A 20,387-nucleotide genomic window follows, 5' to 3' on the forward strand; every position below is an offset into this window, starting at 1 on the left:
ATATGTTCATGCCCACCATTGTGACTGCTTAATATTAGAAACAAAAATATGTGCTATTGTGAGACTACTAAAATAGGAGAACCCTGGAAAAAACTTCCTGTGTGAAATTTTCAGGGCTCGCAGTTGACTGCTGGTTTTTGATCACCAGCAGGCAATATCTTTGGAAATTTAATTTCAGTTGCAAATTAGTCATCCTCTGATTAAAGAAAATCAAATTCTTTAAATACTATGCTGTGTAGTGACATTTGTTTCAAAAAAGTTATTTTCAATGAAAACAAGTTCTTTCCAAAACTAGTATATGGTAGTTGAGCATTAAAGAATTTAGATTTTGTCTTTGGATTTACAGTGTAGTGGTTATCAGACATGTTTTAGTTTTTCGTGTAAAGTTTGATGTATGTTATGAAAGGGAATTTTATTTATATGTCTTCCTAAAAAAGGCATATGTTCAAAACAAGGCTTGCTAAATCACTAAAAAGGAATCCTTAAAAATGTGGGGCTACTGATCGATAAAACTACAAGGCATTAAACATCATGAATGCTGTCACATTTTTCTCTTTAAAATTGAAATATTAACTACTCAAAAATCTTCTCTAAACTTGATTCCAAGGGTTTAAACAGAAGTTTGACCAACAATTCAAAAATTGCACATTTCCAGGTTTCATATCATATGTCGAGTCATTCAACTTTGCTGAACTGTGCAGAAACAAGCTACATCTTGGTTTCATAGTGTAGTGGTTATCACATCTGCTTTACAAGCAGAAGGTCCTGGGTTCAATCCCCAGTGAAACCATGTTTATGTTCTGATTAACCAATCAATCTTTAAATATTTCCATACTCAACATATCTCTTCTGGTGATTTAAACTGTGAAAAGGGTAGTTTTTTCAATAGAAACTGGCCTTTCTTCTAATGGGAATAAATGTAGTCTTAAACTACACTTTAAGTTTTAGTTCATAAAAATAGTATATACTTGTAATCCAGTAATTTTAAAATTAAAAGTTAAGTTGACTTATCTCCTTTTTGCCAACAATGTATTTTCATGATTTCTATATATTTTTAAAGCAAAAGAGCTTGTTAAAATGTTTTTTTGTTCATTTTTCTACATTAATGAATATACTTTATGCTGTGTAAATTTTCTCTGTAAAATTGAAATCTCATAAGCTTCTCCATGCAATTGTTTCTTCCATATCTCCACTGCTCGACTGACAGCCCTGGCTGAGACCTAGGGATTCTGGGACACTGCAGAGAGTGGGTGTGATGAGGAGGACCATTAAGAAGCTGCTATCACAGAGAATGCTATTTTTCTGTGATTCAATATGTTCATGCCCACCATTGTGACTGCTTAATATTAGAAACAAAAATATGTGCTATTGTGAGACTACTAAAATAGGAGAACCCTGGAAAAAACTTCCTGTGTGAAATTTTCAGGGCTCGCAGTTGACTGCTGGTTTTTGATCACCAGCAGGCAATATCTTTGGAAATTTAATTTCAGTTGCAAATTAGTCATCCTCTGATTAAAGAAAATCAAATTCTTTAAATACTATGCTGTGTAGTGACATTTGCTTTCAAAAAAGTTATTTTCAATGAAAACAAGTTCTTTCCAAAACTAGTATATGGTAGTTGAGCATTAAAGAATTTAGATTTTGTCTTTGGATTTACAGTGTAGTGGTTATCAGACATGTTTTAGTTTTTCGTGTAAAGTTTGATGTATGTTATGAAAGGGAATTTTATTTATATGTCTTCCTAAAAAAGGCATATGTTCAAAACAAGGCTTGCTAAATCACTAAAAAGGAATCCTTAAAAATGTGGGGCTACTGATCGATAAAACTACAAGGCATTAAACATCATGAATGCTGTCACATTTTTCTCTTTAAAATTGAAATATTAACTACTCAAAAATCTTCTCTAAACTTGATTCCAAGGGTTTAAACAGAAGTTTGACCAACAATTCAAAAATTGCACATTTCCAGGTTTCATATCATATGTCGAGTCATTCAACTTTGCTGAACTGTGCAGAAACAGGCTATGTCTTGGTTTCATAGTGTAGTGGTTATCACATCTGCTTTACACGCAGAAGGTCCTGGGTTCAATCCCCAGTGAAACCATGTTTATGTTCTGATTAACCAATCAATCTTTAAATATTTCCATACTCAACATATCTCTTCTGGTGATTTAAACTGTGAAAAGGGTAGTTTTTTCAATAGAAACTGGCCTTTCTTCTAATGGGAATAAATGTAGTCTTAAACTACACTTTAAGTTTTAGTTCATAAAAATAGTATATACTTGTAATCCAGTAATTTTAAAATTAAAAGTTAAGTTGACTTATCTCCTTTTTGCCAACAATGTATTTTCATGATTTCTATATATTTTTAAAGCAAAAGAGCTTGTTAAAATGTTTTTTTGTTCATTTTTCTACATTAATGAATATACTTTATGCTGTGTAAATTTTCTCTGTAAAATTGAAATCTCATAAGCTTCTCCATGCAATTGTTTCTTCCATATCTCCACTGCTCGACTGACAGCCCTGGCTGAGACCTAGGGATTCTGGGACACTGCAGAGAGTGGGTGTGATGAGGAGGACCATTAAGAAGCTGCTATCACAGAGAATGCTATTTTTCTGTGATTCAATATGTTCATGCCCACCATTGTGACTGCTTAATATTAGAAACAAAAATATGTGCTATTGTGAGACTACTAAAATAGGAGAACCCTGGAAAAAACTTCCTGTGTGAAATTTTCAGGGCTCGCAGTTGACTGCTGGTTTTTGATCACCAGCAGGCAATATCTTTGGAAATTTAATTTCAGTTGCAAATTAGTCATCCTCTGATTAAAGAAAATCAAATTCTTTAAATACTATGCTGTGTAGTGACATTTGCTTTCAAAAAAGTTATTTTCAATGAAAACAAGTTCTTTCCAAAACTAGTATATGGTAGTTGAGCATTAAAGAATTTAGATTTTGTCTTTGGATTTACAGTGTAGTGGTTATCAGACATGTTTTAGTTTTTCGTGTAAAGTTTGATGTATGTTATGAAAGGGAATTTTATTTATATGTCTTCCTAAAAAAGGCATATGTTCAAAACAAGGCTTGCTAAATCACTAAAAAGGAATCCTTAAAAATGTGGGGCTACTGATCGATAAAACTACAAGGCATTAAACATCATGAATGCTGTCACATTTTTCTCTTTAAAATTGAAATATTAACTACTCAAAAATCTTCTCTAAACTTGATTCCAAGGGTTTAAACAGAAGTTTGACCAACAATTCAAAAATTGCACATTTCCAGGTTTCATATCATATGTCGAGTCATTCAACTTTGCTGAACTGTGCAGAAACAAGCTACATCTTGGTTTCATAGTGTAGTGGTTATCACATCTACTTTACACGCAGAAGGTCCTGGGTTCAATCCCCAGTGAAACCATGTTTATGTTCTGATTAACCAATCAATCTTTAAATATTTCCATACTCAACATATCTCTTCTGGTGATTTAAACTGTGAAAAGGGTAGTTTTTTCAATAGAAACTGGCCTTTCTTCTAATGGGAATAAATGTAGTCTTAAACTACACTTTAAGTTTTAGTTCATAAAAATAGTATATACTTGTAATCCAGTAATTTTAAAATTAAAAGTTAAGTTGACTTATCTCCTTTTTGCCAACAATGTATTTTCATGATTTCTATATATTTTTAAAGCAAAAGAGCTTGTTAAAATGTTTTTTTGTTCATTTTTCTACATTAATGAATATACTTTATGCTGTGTAAATTTTCTCTGTAAAATTGAAATCTCATAAGCTTCTCCATGCAATTGTTTCTTCCATATCTCCACTGCTCGACTGACAGCCCTGGCTGAGACCTAGGGATTCTGGGACACTGCAGAGAGTGGGTGTGATGAGGAGGACCATTAAGAAGCTGCTATCACAGAGAATGCTATTTTTCTGTGATTCAATATGTTCATGCCCACCATTGTGACTGCTTAATATTAGAAACAAAAATATGTGCTATTGTGAGACTACTAAAATAGGAGAACCCTGGAAAAAACTTCCTGTGTGAAATTTTCAGGGCTCGCAGTTGACTGCTGGTTTTTGATCACCAGCAGGCAATATCTTTGGAAATTTAATTTCAGTTGCAAATTAGTCATCCTCTGATTAAAGAAAATCAAATTCTTTAAATACTATGCTGTGTAGTGACATTTGCTTTCAAAAAAGTTATTTTCAATGAAAACAAGTTCTTTCCAAAACTAGTATATGGTAGTTGAGCATTAAAGAATTTAGATTTTGTCTTTGGATTTACAGTGTAGTGGTTATCAGACATGTTTTAGTTTTTCGTGTAAAGTTTGATGTATGTTATGAAAGGGAATTTTATTTATATGTCTTCCTAAAAAAGGCATATGTTCAAAACAAGGCTTGCTAAATCACTAAAAAGGAATCCTTAAAAATGTGGGGCTACTGATCGATAAAACTACAAGGCATTAAACATCATGAATGCTGTCACATTTTTCTCTTTAAAATTGAAATATTAACTACTCAAAAATCTTCTCTAAACTTGATTCCAAGGGTTTAAACAGAAGTTTGACCAACAATTCAAAAATTGCACATTTCCAGGTTTCATATCATATGTCGAGTCATTCAACTTTGCTGAACTGTGCAGAAACAAGCTACATCTTGGTTTCATAGTGTAGTGGTTATCACATCTACTTTACACGCAGAAGGTCCTGGGTTCAATCCCCAGTGAAACCATGTTTATGTTCTGATTAACCAATCAATCTTTAAATATTTCCATACTCAACATATCTCTTCTGGTGATTTAAACTGTGAAAAGGGTAGTTTTTTCAATAGAAACTGGCCTTTCTTCTAATGGGAATAAATGTAGTCTTAAACTACACTTTAAGTTTTAGTTCATAAAAATAGTATATACTTGTAATCCAGTAATTTTAAAATTAAAAGTTAAGTTGACTTATCTCCTTTTTGCCAACAATGTATTTTCATGATTTCTATATATTTTTAAAGCAAAAGAGCTTGTTAAAATGTTTTTTTGTTCATTTTTCTACATTAATGAATATACTTTATGCTGTGTAAATTTTCTCTGTAAAATTGAAATCTCATAAGCTTCTCCATGCAATTGTTTCTTCCATATCTCCACTGCTCGACTGACAGCCCTGGCTGAGACCTAGGGATTCTGGGACACTGCAGAGAGTGGGTGTGATGAGGAGGACCATTAAGAAGCTGCTATCACAGAGAATGCTATTTTTCTGTGATTCAATATGTTCATGCCCACCATTGTGACTGCTTAATATTAGAAACAAAAATATGTGCTATTGTGAGACTACTAAAATAGGAGAACCCTGGAAAAAACTTCCTGTGTGAAATTTTCAGGGCTCGCAGTTGACTGCTGGTTTTTGATCACCAGCAGGCAATATCTTTGGAAATTTAATTTCAGTTGCAAATTAGTCATCCTCTGATTAAAGAAAATCAAATTCTTTAAATACTATGCTGTGTAGTGACATTTGTTTCAAAAAAGTTATTTTCAATGAAAACAAGTTCTTTCCAAAACTAGTATATGGTAGTTGAGCATTAAAGAATTTAGATTTTGTCTTTGGATTTACAGTGTAGTGGTTATCAGACATGTTTTAGTTTTTCGTGTAAAGTTTGATGTATGTTATGAAAGGGAATTTTATTTATATGTCTTCCTAAAAAAGGCATATGTTCAAAACAAGGCTTGCTAAATCACTAAAAAGGAATCCTTAAAAATGTGGGGCTACTGATCGATAAAACTACAAGGCATTAAACATCATGAATGCTGTCACATTTTTCTCTTTAAAATTGAAATATTAACTACTCAAAAATCTTCTCTAAACTTGATTCCAAGGGTTTAAACAGAAGTTTGACCAACAATTCAAAAATTGCACATTTCCAGGTTTCATATCATATGTCGAGTCATTCAACTTTGCTGAACTGTGCAGAAACAGGCTACATCTTGGTTTCATAGTGTAGTGGTTATCACATCTGCTTTACACGCAGAAGGTCCTGGGTTCAATCCCCAGTGAAACCATGTTTATGTTCTGATTAACCAATCAATCTTTAAATATTTCCATACTCAACATATCTCTTCTGGTGATTTAAACTGTGAAAAGGGTAGTTTTTTCAATAGAAACTGGCCTTTCTTCTAATGGGAATAAATGTAGTCTTAAACTACACTTTAAGTTTTAGTTCATAAAAATAGTATATACTTGTAATCCAGTAATTTTAAAATTAAAAGTTAAGTTGACTTATCTCCTTTTTGCCAACAATGTATTTTCATGATTTCTATATATTTTTAAAGCAAAAGAGCTTGTTAAAATGTTTTTTTGTTCATTTTTCTACATTAATGAATATACTTTATGCTGTGTAAATTTTCTCTGTAAAATTGAAATCTCATAAGCTTCTCCATGCAATTGTTTCTTCCATATCTCCACTGCTCGACTGACAGCCCTGGCTGAGACCTAGGGATTCTGGGACACTGCAGAGAGTGGGTGTGATGAGGAGGACCATTAAGAAGCTGCTATCACAGAGAATGCTATTTTTCTGTGATTCAATATGTTCATGCCCACCATTGTGACTGCTTAATATTAGAAACAAAAATATGTGCTATTGTGAGACTACTAAAATAGGAGAACCCTGGAAAAAACTTCCTGTGTGAAATTTTCAGGGCTCGCAGTTGACTGCTGGTTTTTGATCACCAGCAGGCAATATCTTTGGAAATTTAATTTCAGTTGCAAATTAGTCATCCTCTGATTAAAGAAAATCAAATTCTTTAAATACTATGCTGTGTAGTGACATTTGCTTTCAAAAAAGTTATTTTCAATGAAAACAAGTTCTTTCCAAAACTAGTATATGGTAGTTGAGCATTAAAGAATTTAGATTTTGTCTTTGGATTTACAGTGTAGTGGTTATCAGACATGTTTTAGTTTTTCGTGTAAAGTTTGATGTATGTTATGAAAGGGAATTTTATTTATATGTCTTCCTAAAAAAGGCATATGTTCAAAACAAGGCTTGCTAAATCACTAAAAAGGAATCCTTAAAAATGTGGGGCTACTGATCGATAAAACTACAAGGCATTAAACATCATGAATGCTGTCACATTTTTCTCTTTAAAATTGAAATATTAACTACTCAAAAATCTTCTCTAAACTTGATTCCAAGGGTTTAAACAGAAGTTTGACCAACAATTCAAAAATTGCACATTTCCAGGTTTCATATCATATGTCGAGTCATTCAACTTTGCTGAACTGTGCAGAAACAAGCTACATCTTGGTTTCATAGTGTAGTGGTTATCACATCTACTTTACACGCAGAAGGTCCTGGGTTCAATCCCCAGTGAAACCATGTTTATGTTCTGATTAACCAATCAATCTTTAAATATTTCCATACTCAACATATCTCTTCTGGTGATTTAAACTGTGAAAAGGGTAGTTTTTTCAATAGAAACTGGCCTTTCTTCTAATGGGAATAAATGTAGTCTTAAACTACACTTTAAGTTTTAGTTCATAAAAATAGTATATACTTGTAATCCAGTAATTTTAAAATTAAAAGTTAAGTTGACTTATCTCCTTTTTGCCAACAATGTATTTTCATGATTTCTATATATTTTTAAAGCAAAAGAGCTTGTTAAAATGTTTTTTTGTTCATTTTTCTACACTAATGAATATACTTTATGCTGTGTAAATTTTCTCTGTAAAATTGAAATCTCATAAGCTTCTCCATGCAATTGTTTCTTCCATATCTCCACTGCTCGACTGACAGCCCTGGCTGAGACCTAGGGATTCTGGGACACTGCAGAGAGTCGGTGTGATGAGGAGGACCATTAAGAAGCTGCTATCACAGAGAATGCTATTTTTCTGTGATTCAATATGTTCATGCCCACCATTGTGACTGCTTAATATTAGAAACAAAAATATGTGCTATTGTGAGACTACTAAAATAGGAGAACCCTGGAAAAAACTTCCTGTGTGAAATTTTCAGGGCTCGCAGTTGACTGCTGGTTTTTGATCACCAGCAGGCAATATCTTTGGAAATTTAATTTCAGTTGCAAATTAGTCATCCTCTGATTAAAGAAAATCAAATTCTTTAAATACTATGCTGTGTAGTGACATTTGCTTTCAAAAAAGTTATTTTCAATGAAAACAAGTTCTTTCCAAAACTAGTATATGGTAGTTGAGCATTAAAGAATTTAGATTTTGTCTTTGGATTTACAGTGTAGTGGTTATCAGACATGTTTTAGTTTTTCGTGTAAAGTTTGATGTATGTTATGAAAGGGAATTTTATTTATATGTCTTCCTAAAAAAGGCATATGTTCAAAACAAGGCTTGCTAAATCACTAAAAAGGAATCCTTAAAAATGTGGGGCTACTGATCGATAAAACTACAAGGCATTAAACATCATGAATGCTGTCACATTTTTCTCTTTAAAATTGAAATATTAACTACTCAAAAATCTTCTCTAAACTTGATTCCAAGGGTTTAAACAGAAGTTTGACCAACAATTCAAAAATTGCACATTTCCAGGTTTCATATCATATGTCGAGTCATTCAACTTTGCTGAACTGTGCAGAAACAGGCTATGTCTTGGTTTCATAGTGTAGTGGTTATCACATCTGCTTTACACACAGAAGGTCCTGGGTTCAATCCCTAGTGAAACCATGTTTATGTTCTGATTAACCAATCAATCTTTAAATATTTCCATACTCAACATATCTCTTCTGGTGATTTAAACTGTGAAAAGGGTAGTTTGTTCAATAGAAACTGGCCTTTCTGCTAATGGGAATAAATGTAGTCTTAAACTACACTTTAAGTTTTAGTTCATAAAAATAGTATATACTTGTAATCCAGTAATTTTAAAATTAAAAGTTAAGTTGACTTATCTCCTTTTTGCCAACAATGTATTTTCATGATTTCTATATATTTTTAAAGCAAAAGAGCTTGTTAAAATGTTTTTTTGTTCATTTTTCTACATTAATGAATATACTTTATGCTGTGTAAATTTTCTCTGTAAAATTGAAATCTCATAAGCTTCTCCATGCAATTGTTTCATCCATATCTCCACTGCTCGACTGACAGCCCTGGCTGAGACCTAGGGATTCTGGGACACTGCAGAGAGTGGGTGTGATGAGGAGGACCATTAAGAAGCTGCTATCACAGAGAATGCTATTTTTCTGTGATTCAATATGTTCATGCCCACCATTGTGACTGCTTAATATTAGAAACAAAAATATGTGCTATTGTGAGACTACTAAAATAGGAGAACCCTGGAAAAAACTTCCTGTGTGAAATTTTCAGGGCTCGCAGTTGACTGATGGTTTTTGATCACCAGCAGGCAATATCTTTGGAAATTTAATTTCAGTTGCAAATTAGTCATCCTCTGATTAAAGAAAATCAAATTCTTTAAATACTATGCTGTGTAGTGACATTTGTTTCAAAAAAGTTATTTTCAATGAAAACAAGTTCTTTCCAAAACTAGTATATGGTAGTTGAGCATTAAAGAATTTAGATTTTGTCTTTGGATTTACAGTGTAGTGGTTATCAGACATGTTTTAGTTTTTCGTGTAAAGTTTGATGTATGTTATGAAAGGGAATTTTATTTATATGTCTTCCTAAAAAAGGCATATGTTCAAAACAAGGCTTGCTAAATCACTAAAAAGGAATCCTTAAAAATGTGGGGCTACTGATCGATAAAACTACAAGGCATTAAACATCATGAATGCTGTCACATTTTTCTCTTTAAAATTGAAATATTAACTACTCAAAAATCTTCTCTAAACTTGATTCCAAGGGTTTAAACAGAAGTTTGACCAACAATTCAAAAATTGCACATTTCCAGGTTTCATATCATATGTCGAGTCATTCAACTTTGCTGAACTGTGCAGAAACAGGCTACATCTTGGTTTCATAGTGTAGTGGTTATCACATCTGCTTTACACGCAGAAGGTCCTGGGTTCAATCCCCAGTGAAACCATGTTTATGTTCTGATTAACCAATCAATCTTTAAATATTTCCATACTCAACATATCTCTTCTGGTGATTTAAACTGTGAAAAGGGTAGTTTTTTCAATAGAAACTGGCCTTTCTTCTAATGGGAATAAATGTAGTCTTAAACTACACTTTAAGTTTTAGTTCATAAAAATAGTATATACTTGTAATCCAGTAATTTTAAAATTAAAAGTTAAGTTGACTTATCTCCTTTTTGCCAACAATGTATTTTCATGATTTCTATATATTTTTAAAGCAAAAGAGCTTGTTAAAATGTTTTTTTGTTCATTTTTCTACATTAATGAATATACTTTATGCTGTGTAAATTTTCTCTGTAAAATTGAAATCTCATAAGCTTCTCCATGCAATTGTTTCTTCCATATCTCCACTGCTCGACTGACAGCCCTGGCTGAGACCTAGGGATTCTGGGACACTGCAGAGAGTGGGTGTGATGAGGAGGACCATTAAGAAGCTGCTATCACAGAGAATGCTATTTTTCTGTGATTCAATATGTTCATGCCCACCATTGTGACTGCTTAATATTAGAAACAAAAATATGTGCTATTGTGAGACTACTAAAATAGGAGAACCCTGGAAAAAACTTCCTGTGTGAAATTTTCAGGGCTCGCAGTTGACTGCTGGTTTTTGATCACCAGCAGGCAATATCTTTGGAAATTTAATTTCAGTTGCAAATTAGTCATCCTCTGATTAAAGAAAATCAAATTCTTTAAATACTATGCTGTGTAGTGACATTTGCTTTCAAAAAAGTTATTTTCAATGAAAACAAGTTCTTTCCAAAACTAGTATATGGTAGTTGAGCATTAAAGAATTTAGATTTTGTCTTTGGATTTACAGTGTAGTGGTTATCAGACATGTTTTAGTTTTTCGTGTAAAGTTTGATGTATGTTATGAAAGGGAATTTTATTTATATGTCTTCCTAAAAAAGGCATATGTTCAAAACAAGGCTTGCTAAATCACTAAAAAGGAATCCTTAAAAATGTGGGGCTACTGATCGATAAAACTACAAGGCATTAAACATCATGAATGCTGTCACATTTTTCTCTTTAAAATTGAAATATTAACTACTCAAAAATCTTCTCTAAACTTGATTCCAAGGGTTTAAACAGAAGTTTGACCAACAATTCAAAAATTGCACATTTCCAGGTTTCATATCATATGTCGAGTCATTCAACTTTGCTGAACTGTGCAGAAACAGGCTATGTCTTGGTTTCATAGTGTAGTGGTTATCACATCTGCTTTACACACAGAAGGTCCTGGGTTTAATCCCTAGTGAAACCATGTTTATGTTCTGATTAACCAATCAATCTTTAAATATTTCCATACTCAACATATCTCTTCTGGTGATTTAAACTGTGAAAAGGGTAGTTTGTTCAATAGAAACTGGCCTTTCTGCTAATGGGAATAAATGTAGTCTTAAACTACACTTTAAGTTTTAGTTCATAAAAATAGTATATACTTGTAATCCAGTAATTTTAAAATTAAAAGTTAAGTTGACTTATCTCCTTTTTGCCAACAATGTATTTTCATGATTTCTATATATTTTTAAAGCAAAAGAGCTTGTTAAAATGTTTTTTTGTTCATTTTTCTACATTAATGAATATACTTTATGCTGTGTAAATTTTCTCTGTAAAATTGAAATCTCATAAGCTTCTCCATGCAATTGTTTCTTCCATATCTCCACTGCTCGACTGACAGCCCTGGCTGAGACCTAGGGATTCTGGGACACTGCAGAGAGTGGGTGTGATGAGGAGGACCATTAAGAAGCTGCTATCACAGAGAATGCTATTTTTCTGTGATTCAATATGTTCATGCCCACCATTGTGACTGCTTAATATTAGAAACAAAAATATGTGCTATTGTGAGACTACTAAAATAGGAGAACCCTGGAAAAAACTTCCTGTGTGAAATTTTCAGGGCTCGCAGTTGACTGCTGGTTTTTGATCACCAGCAGGCAATATCTTTGGAAATTTAATTTCAGTTGCAAATTAGTCATCCTCTGATTAAAGAAAATCAAATTCTTTAAATACTATGCTGTGTAGTGACATTTGCTTTCAAAAAAGTTATTTTCAATGAAAACAAGTTCTTTCCAAAACTAGTATATGGTAGTTGAGCATTAAAGAATTTAGATTTTGTCTTTGGATTTACAGTGTAGTGGTTATCAGACATGTTTTAGTTTTTCGTGTAAAGTTTGATGTATGTTATGAAAGGGAATTTTATTTATATGTCTTCCTAAAAAAGGCATATGTTCAAAACAAGGCTTGCTAAATCACTGGAAATGAATCCTTAAAAATGTGGGGCTACTGATCGATAAAACTACAAGGCATTAAACATCATGAATGCTGTCACATTTTTCTCTTTAAAATTGAAATATTAACTACTCAAAAATCTTCTCTAAACTTGATTCCAAGGGTTTAAACAGAAGTTTGACCAACAATTCAAAAATTGCACATTTCCAGGTTTCATATCATATGTTGAGTCATTCAACTTTGCTGAACTGTGCAGAAACAGGCTACGTCTTGGTTTCATAGTGTAGTGGTTATCACATCTGCTTTACACGCAGAAGGTCCTGGGTTCAATCCCCAGTGAAACCATGTTTATGTTCTGATTAACCAATCAATCTTTAAATATTTCCATACTCAACATATCTCTTCTGGTGATTTAAACTGTGAAAAGGGTAGTTTTTTCAATAGAAACTGGCCTTTCTTCTAATGGGAATAAATGTAGTCTTAAACTACACTTTAAGTTTTAGTTCATAAAAATAGTATATACTTGTAATCCAGTAATTTTAAAATTAAAAGTTAAGTTGACTTATCTCCTTTTTGCCAACAATGTATTTTCATGATTTCTATATATTTTTAAAGCAAAAGAGCTTGTTAAAATGTTTTTTTGTTCATTTTTCTACATTAATGAATATACTTTATGCTGTGTAAATTTTCTCTGTAAAATTGAAATCTCATAAGCTTCTCCATGCAATTGTTTCTTCCATATCTCCACTGCTCGACTGACAGCCCTGGCTGAGACCTAGGGATTCTGGGACACTGCAGAGAGTGGGTGTGATGAGGAGGACCATTAGGAAGCTGCTATCACAGAGAATGCTATTTTTCTGTGATTCAATATGTTCATGCCCACCATTGTGACTGCTTAATATTAGAAACAAAAATATGTGCTATTGTGAGACTACTAAAATAGGAGAACCCTGGAAAAAACTTCCTGTGTGAAATTTTCAGGGCTCGCAGTTGACTGCTGGTTTTTGATCACCAGCAGGCAATATCTTTGGAAATTTAATTTCAGTTGCAAATTAGTCATCCTCTGATTAAAGAAAATCAAATTCTTTAAATACTATGCTGTGTAGTGACATTTGCTTTCAAAAAAGTTATTTTCAATGAAAACAAGTTCTTTCCAAAACTAGTATATGGTAGTTGAGCATTAAAGAATTTAGATTTTGTCTTTGGATTTACAGTGTAGTGGTTATCAGACATGTTTTAGTTTTTCGTGTAAAGTTTGATGTATGTTATGAAAGGGAATTTTATTTATATGTCTTCCTAAAAAAGGCATATGTTCAAAACAAGGCTTGCTAAATCACTAAAAAGGAATCCTTAAAAATGTGGGGCTACTGATCGATAAAACTACAAGGCATTAAACATCATGAATGCTGTCACATTTTTCTCTTTAAAATTGAAATATTAACTACTCAAAAATCTTCTCTAAACTTGATTCCAAGGGTTTAAACAGAAGTTTGACCAACAATTCAAAAATTGCACATTTCCAGGTTTCATATCATATGTCGAGTCATTCAACTTTGCTGAACTGTGCAAAAACAGGCTATGTCTTGGTTTCATAGTGTAGTGGTTATCACATCTGCTTTACACACAGAAGGTCCTGGGTTCAATCCCTAGTGAAACCATGTTTATGTTCTGATTAACCAATCAATCTTTAAATATTTCCATACTCAACATATCTCTTCTGGTGATTTAAACTGTGAAAAGGGTAGTTTGTTCAATAGAAACTGGCCTTTCTGCTAATGGGAATAAATGTAGTCTTAAACTACACTTTAAGTTTTAGTTCATAAAAATAGTATATACTTGTAATCCAGTAATTTTAAAATTAAAAGTTAAGTTGACTTATCTCCTTTTTGCCAACAATGTATTTTCATGATTTCTATATATTTTTAAAGCAAAAGAGCTTGTTAAAATGTTTTTTTGTTCATTTTTCTACATTAATGAATATACTTTATGCTGTGTAAATTTTCTCTGTAAAATTGAAATCTCATAAGCTTCTCCATGCAATTGTTTCTTCCATATCTCCACTGCTCGACTGACAGCCCTGGCTGAGACCTAGGGATTCTGGGACACTGCAGAGAGTGGGTGTGATGAGGAGGACCATTAAGAAGCTGCTATCACAGAGAATGCTATTTTTCTGTGATTCAATATGTTCATGCCCACCATTGTGACTGCTTAATATTAGAAACAAAAATATGTGCTATTGTGAGACTACTAAAATAGGAGAACCCTGGAAAAAACTTCCTGTGTGAAATTTTCAGGGCTCGCAGTTGACTGCTGGTTTTTGATCACCAGCAGGCAATATCTTTGGAAATTTAATTTCAGTTGCAAATTAGTCATCCTCTGATTAAAGAAAATCAAATTCTTTAAATACTATGCTGTGTAGTGACATTTGCTTTCAAAAAAGTTATTTTCAATGAAAACAAGTTCTTTCCAAAACTAGTATATGGTAGTTGAGCATTAAAGAATTTAGATTTTGTCTTTGGATTTACAGTGTAGTGGTTATCAGACATGTTTTAGTTTTTCGTGTAAAGTTTGATGTATGTTATGAAAGGGAATTTTATTTATATGTCTTCCTAAAAAAGGCATATGTTCAAAACAAGGCTTGCTAAATCACTAAAAAGGAATCCTTAAAAATGTGGGGCTACTGATCGATAAAACTACAAGGCATTAAACATCATGAATGCTGTCACATTTTTCTCTTTAAAATTGAAATATTAACTACTCAAAAATCTTCTCTAAACTTGATTCCAAGGGTTTAAACAGAAGTTTGACCAACAATTCAAAAATTGCACATTTCCAGGTTTCATATCATATGTCGAGTCATTCAACTTTGCTGAACTGTGCAGAAACAGGCTACATCTTGGTTTCATAGTGTAGTGGTTATCACATCTGCTTTACACGCAGAAGGTCCTGGGTTCAATCCCCAGTGAAACCATGTTTATGTTCTGATTAACCAATCAATCTTTAAATATTTCCATACTCAACATATCTCTTCTGGTGATTTAAACTGTGAAAAGGGTAGTTTTTTCAATAGAAACTGGCCTTTCTTCTAATGGGAATAAATGTAGTCTTAAACTACACTTTAAGTTTTAGTTCATAAAAATAGTATATACTTGTAATCCAGTAATTTTAAAATTAAAAGTTAAGTTGACTTATCTCCTTTTTGCCAACAATGTATTTTCATGATTTCTATATATTTTTAAAGCAAAAGAGCTTGTTAAAATGTTTTTTTGTTCATTTTTCTACATTAATGAATATACTTTATGCTGTGTAAATTTTCTCTGTAAAATTGAAATCTCATAAGCTTCTCCATGCAATTGTTTCTTCCATATCTCCACTGCTCGACTGACAGCCCTGGCTGAGACCTAGGGATTCTGGGACACTGCAGAGAGTGGGTGTGATGAGGAGGACCATTAAGAAGCTGCTATCACAGAGAATGCTATTTTTCTGTGATTCAATATGTTCATGCCCACCATTGTGACTGCTTAATATTAGAAACAAAAATATGTGCTATTGTGAGACTACTAAAATAGGGGAAGCCTGGAAAAAACTTCCTGTGTGAAATTTTCAGGGCTCGCAGTTGACTGCTGGTTTTTGATCACCAGCAGGCAATATCTTTGGAAATTTAATTTCAGTTGCAAATTAGTCATCCTCTGATTAAAGAAAATCAAATTCTTTAAATACTATGCTGTGTAGTGACATTTGCTTTCAAAAAAGTTATTTTCAATGAAAACAAGTTCTTTCCAAAACTAGTATATGGTAGTTGAGCATTAAAGAATTTAGATTTTGTCTTTGGATTTACAGTGTAGTGGTTATCAGACATGTTTTAGTTTTTCGTGTAAAGTTTGATGTATGTTATGAAAGGGAATTTTATTTATATGTCTTCCTAAAAAAGGCATATGTTCAAAACAAGGCTTGCTAAATCACTAAAAAGGAATCCTTAAAAATGTGGGGCTACTGATCGATAAAACTACAAGGCATTAAACATCATGAATGCTGTCACATTTTTCTCTTTAAAATTGAAATATTAACTACTCAAAAATCTTCTCTAAACTTGATTCCAAGGGTTTAAACAGAAGTTTGACCAACAATTCAAAAATTGCACATTTCCAGGTTTCATATCATATGTCGAGTCATTCAACTTTGCTAAACTGTGCAGAAACAGGCTACGTCTTGGTTTCATAGTGTAGTGGTTATCACATCTGCTTTACACGCAGCAGGTCCTGGGTTCAATCCCCAGTGAAACCATGTTTATGTTCTGATTAACCAATCAATCTTTAAATATTTCCATACTCAACATATCTCTTCTGGTGATTTAAACTGTGAAAAGGGTAGTTTGTTCAATAGAAACTGGCCTTTCTGCTAATGGGAATAAATGTAGTCTTAAACTACACTTTAAGTTTTAGTTCATAAAAATAGTATATACTTGTAATCCAGTAATTTTAAAATTAAAAGTTAAGTTGACTTATCTCCTTTTTGCCAACAATGTATTTTCATGATTTCTATATATTTTTAAAGCAAAAGAGCTTGTTAAAATGTTTTTTTGTTCATTTTTCTACATTAATGAATATACTTTATGCTGTGTAAATTTTCTCTGTAAAATTGAAATCTCATAAGCTTCTCCATGCAATTGTTTCTTCCATATCTCCACTGCTCGACTGACAGCCCTGGCTGAGACCTAGGGATTCTGGGACACTGCAGAGAGTGGGTGTGATGAGGAGGACCATTAAGAAGCTGCTATCACAGAGAATGCTATTTTTCTGTGATTCAATATGTTCATGCCCACTGCTTAATATTAGAAACAAAAATATGTGCTATTGTGAGACTACTAAAATAGGAGAACCCTGGAAAAAACTTCCTGTGTGAAATTTTCAGGGCTCGCAGTTGACTGCTGGTTTTTGATCACCAGCAGGCAATATCTTTGGAAATTTAATTTCAGTTGCAAATTAGTCATCCTCTGATTAAAGAAAATCAAATTCTTTAAATACTATGCTGTGTAGTGACATTTGCTTTCAAAAAAGTTATTTTCAATGAAAACAAGTTCTTTCCAAAACTAGTATATGGTAGTTGAGCATTAAAGAATTTAGATTTTGTCTTTGGATTTACAGTGTAGTGGTTATCAGACATGTTTTAGTTTTTCGTGTAAAGTTTGATGTATGTTATGAAAGGGAATTTTATTTATATGTCTTCCTAAAAAAGGCATATGTTCAAAACAAGGCTTGCTAAATCACTGGAAATGAATCCTTAAAAATGTGGGGCTACTGATCGATAAAACTACAAGGCATTAAACATCATGAATGCTGTCACATTTTTCTCTTTAAAATTGAAATATTAACTACTCAAAAATCTTCTCTAAACTTGATTCCAAGGGTTTAAACAGAAGTTTGACCAACAATTCAAAAATTGCACATTTCCAGGTTTCATATCATATGTTGAGTCATTCAACTTTGCTGAACTGTGCAGAAACAGGCTACGTCTTGGTTTCATAGTGTAGTGGTTATCACATCTGCTTTACACGCAGAAGGTCCTGGGTTCAATCCCCAGTGAAACCATGTTTATGTTCTGATTAACCAATCAATCTTTAAATATTTCCATACTCAACATATCTCTTCTGGTGATTTAAACTGTGAAAAGGGTAGTTTTTTCAATAGAAACTGGCCTTTCTTCTAATGGGAATAAATGTAGTCTTAAACTACACTTTAAGTTTTAGTTCATAAAAATAGTATATACTTGTAATCCAGTAATTTTAAAATTAAAAGTTAAGTTGACTTATCTCCTTTTTGCCAACAATGTATTTTCATGATTTCTATATATTTTTAAAGCAAAAGAGCTTGTTAAAATGTTTTTTTGTTCATTTTTCTACATTAATGAATATACTTTATGCTGTGTAAATTTTCTCTGTAAAATTGAAATCTCATAAGCTTCTCCATGCAATTGTTTCTTCCATATCTCCACTGCTCGACTGACAGCCCTGGCTGAGACCTAGGGATTCTGGGACACTGCAGAGAGTGGGTGTGATGAGGAGGACCATTAGGAAGCTGCTATCACAGAGAATGCTATTTTTCTGTGATTCAATATGTTCATGCCCACCATTGTGACTGCTTAATATTAGAAACAAAAATATGTGCTATTGTGAGACTACTAAAATAGGAGAACCCTGGAAAAAACTTCCTGTGTGAAATTTTCAGGGCTCGCAGTTGACTGCTGGTTTTTGATCACCAGCAGGCAATATCTTTGGAAATTTAATTTCAGTTGCAAATTAGTCATCCTCTGATTAAAGAAAATCAAATTCTTTAAATACTATGCTGTGTAGTGACATTTGCTTTCAAAAAAGTTATTTTCAATGAAAACAAGTTCTTTCCAAAACTAGTATATGGTAGTTGAGCATTAAAGAATTTAGATTTTGTCTTTGGATTTACAGTGTAGTGGTTATCAGACATGTTTTAGTTTTTCGTGTAAAGTTTGATGTATGTTATGAAAGGGAATTTTATTTATATGTCTTCCTAAAAAAGGCATATGTTCAAAACAAGGCTTGCTAAATCACTAAAAAGGAATCCTTAAAAATGTGGGGCTACTGATCGATAAAACTACAAGGCATTAAACATCATGAATGCTGTCACATTTTTCTCTTTAAAATTGAAATATTAACTACTCAAAAATCTTCTCTAAACTTGATTCCAAGGGTTTAAACAGAAGTTTGACCAACAATTCAAAAATTGCACATTTCCAGGTTTCATATCATATGTCGAGTCATTCAACTTTGCTGAACTGTGCAAAAACAGGCTATGTCTTGGTTTCATAGTGTAGTGGTTATCACATCTGCTTTACACACAGAAGGTCCTGGGTTCAATCCCTAGTGAAACCATGTTTATGTTCTGATTAACCAATCAATCTTTAAATATTTCCATACTCAACATATCTCTTCTGGTGATTTAAACTGTGAAAAGGGTAGTTTGTTCAATAGAAACTGGCCTTTCTGCTAATGGGAATAAATGTAGTCTTAAACTACACTTTAAGTTTTAGTTCATAAAAATAGTATATACTTGTAATCCAGTAATTTTAAAATTAAAAGTTAAGTTGACTTATCTCCTTTTTGCCAACAATGTATTTTCATGATTTCTATATATTTTTAAAGCAAAAGAGCTTGTTAAAATGTTTTTTTGTTCATTTTTCTACATTAATGAATATACTTTATGCTGTGTAAATTTTCTCTGTAAAATTGAAATCTCATAAGCTTCTCCATGCAATTGTTTCTTCCATATCTCCACTGCTCGACTGACAGCCCTGGCTGAGACCTAGGGATTCTGGGACACTGCAGAGAGTGGGTGTGATGAGGAGGACCATTAAGAAGCTGCTATCACAGAGAATGCTATTTTTCTGTGATTCAATATGTTCATGCCCACCATTGTGACTGCTTAATATTAGAAACAAAAATATGTGCTATTGTGAGACTACTAAAATAGGAGAACCCTGGAAAAAACTTCCTGTGTGAAATTTTCAGGGCTCGCAGTTGACTGCTGGTTTTTGATCACCAGCAGGCAATATCTTTGGAAATTTAATTTCAGTTGCAAATTAGTCATCCTCTGATTAAAGAAAATCAAATTCTTTAAATACTATGCTGTGTAGTGACATTTGCTTTCAAAAAAGTTATTTTCAATGAAAACAAGTTCTTTCCAAAACTAGTATATGGTAGTTGAGCATTAAAGAATTTAGATTTTGTCTTTGGATTTACAGTGTAGTGGTTATCAGACATGTTTTAGTTTTTCGTGTAAAGTTTGATGTATGTTATGAAAGGGAATTTTATTTATATGTCTTCCTAAAAAAGGCATATGTTCAAAACAAGGCTTGCTAAATCACTAAAAAGGAATCCTTAAAAATGTGGGGCTACTGATCGATAAAACTACAAGGCATTAAACATCATGAATGCTGTCACATTTTTCTCTTTAAAATTGAAATATTAACTACTCAAAAATCTTCTCTAAACTTGATTCCAAGGGTTTAAACAGAAGTTTGACCAACAATTCAAAAATTGCACATTTCCAGGTTTCATATCATATGTCGAGTCATTCAACTTTGCTGAACTGTGCAGAA

The 20,387-nt window shown here is 32.6% G+C and overlaps 15 non-coding genes across 15 annotated transcripts; all 15 read left to right on the forward strand.

Annotated features, from left to right (window-relative positions):
• The first annotated feature begins 717 nt into the window (after positions 1–717).
• On the forward strand, positions 718–790 carry TRNAV-UAC (transfer RNA valine (anticodon UAC)). Its single transcript has one exon. It is a non-coding gene; the product is annotated as a tRNA-Val (tRNA).
• A 1,240-nt stretch (positions 791–2,030) lies between these two features.
• TRNAV-UAC (transfer RNA valine (anticodon UAC)) lies at positions 2,031–2,103 on the forward strand. The gene has a single exon. It is a non-coding gene; the product is annotated as a tRNA-Val (tRNA).
• A 1,240-nt stretch (positions 2,104–3,343) lies between these two features.
• TRNAV-UAC (transfer RNA valine (anticodon UAC)) lies at positions 3,344–3,416 on the forward strand. Its single transcript has one exon. It is a non-coding gene; the product is annotated as a tRNA-Val (tRNA).
• A 1,240-nt stretch (positions 3,417–4,656) lies between these two features.
• On the forward strand, positions 4,657–4,729 carry TRNAV-UAC (transfer RNA valine (anticodon UAC)). The gene has a single exon. It is a non-coding gene; the product is annotated as a tRNA-Val (tRNA).
• A 1,239-nt stretch (positions 4,730–5,968) lies between these two features.
• TRNAV-UAC (transfer RNA valine (anticodon UAC)) lies at positions 5,969–6,041 on the forward strand. The gene has a single exon. It is a non-coding gene; the product is annotated as a tRNA-Val (tRNA).
• Positions 6,042–7,281: 1,240 nt separating this feature from the next.
• TRNAV-UAC (transfer RNA valine (anticodon UAC)) lies at positions 7,282–7,354 on the forward strand. Its single transcript has one exon. It is a non-coding gene; the product is annotated as a tRNA-Val (tRNA).
• A 1,240-nt stretch (positions 7,355–8,594) lies between these two features.
• Positions 8,595–8,667, forward strand: TRNAV-UAC (transfer RNA valine (anticodon UAC)). Its single transcript has one exon. It is a non-coding gene; the product is annotated as a tRNA-Val (tRNA).
• Positions 8,668–9,906: 1,239 nt separating this feature from the next.
• On the forward strand, positions 9,907–9,979 carry TRNAV-UAC (transfer RNA valine (anticodon UAC)). The gene has a single exon. It is a non-coding gene; the product is annotated as a tRNA-Val (tRNA).
• A 1,240-nt stretch (positions 9,980–11,219) lies between these two features.
• Positions 11,220–11,292, forward strand: TRNAV-UAC (transfer RNA valine (anticodon UAC)). Its single transcript has one exon. It is a non-coding gene; the product is annotated as a tRNA-Val (tRNA).
• A 1,240-nt stretch (positions 11,293–12,532) lies between these two features.
• Positions 12,533–12,605, forward strand: TRNAV-UAC (transfer RNA valine (anticodon UAC)). The gene has a single exon. It is a non-coding gene; the product is annotated as a tRNA-Val (tRNA).
• Positions 12,606–13,845: 1,240 nt separating this feature from the next.
• On the forward strand, positions 13,846–13,918 carry TRNAV-UAC (transfer RNA valine (anticodon UAC)). Its single transcript has one exon. It is a non-coding gene; the product is annotated as a tRNA-Val (tRNA).
• Positions 13,919–15,158: 1,240 nt separating this feature from the next.
• Positions 15,159–15,231, forward strand: TRNAV-UAC (transfer RNA valine (anticodon UAC)). Its single transcript has one exon. It is a non-coding gene; the product is annotated as a tRNA-Val (tRNA).
• Positions 15,232–16,471: 1,240 nt separating this feature from the next.
• Positions 16,472–16,544, forward strand: TRNAV-UAC (transfer RNA valine (anticodon UAC)). Its single transcript has one exon. It is a non-coding gene; the product is annotated as a tRNA-Val (tRNA).
• A 1,231-nt stretch (positions 16,545–17,775) lies between these two features.
• Positions 17,776–17,848, forward strand: TRNAV-UAC (transfer RNA valine (anticodon UAC)). The gene has a single exon. It is a non-coding gene; the product is annotated as a tRNA-Val (tRNA).
• Positions 17,849–19,088: 1,240 nt separating this feature from the next.
• Positions 19,089–19,161, forward strand: TRNAV-UAC (transfer RNA valine (anticodon UAC)). The gene has a single exon. It is a non-coding gene; the product is annotated as a tRNA-Val (tRNA).
• Positions 19,162–20,387: the final 1,226 nt, after the last annotated feature.

This window comes from Mixophyes fleayi, chromosome 10, assembly GCF_038048845.1.
Source record: "Mixophyes fleayi isolate aMixFle1 chromosome 10, aMixFle1.hap1, whole genome shotgun sequence".
In the NCBI taxonomy this organism is placed as follows: domain Eukaryota; kingdom Metazoa; phylum Chordata; class Amphibia; order Anura; family Limnodynastidae; genus Mixophyes; species Mixophyes fleayi.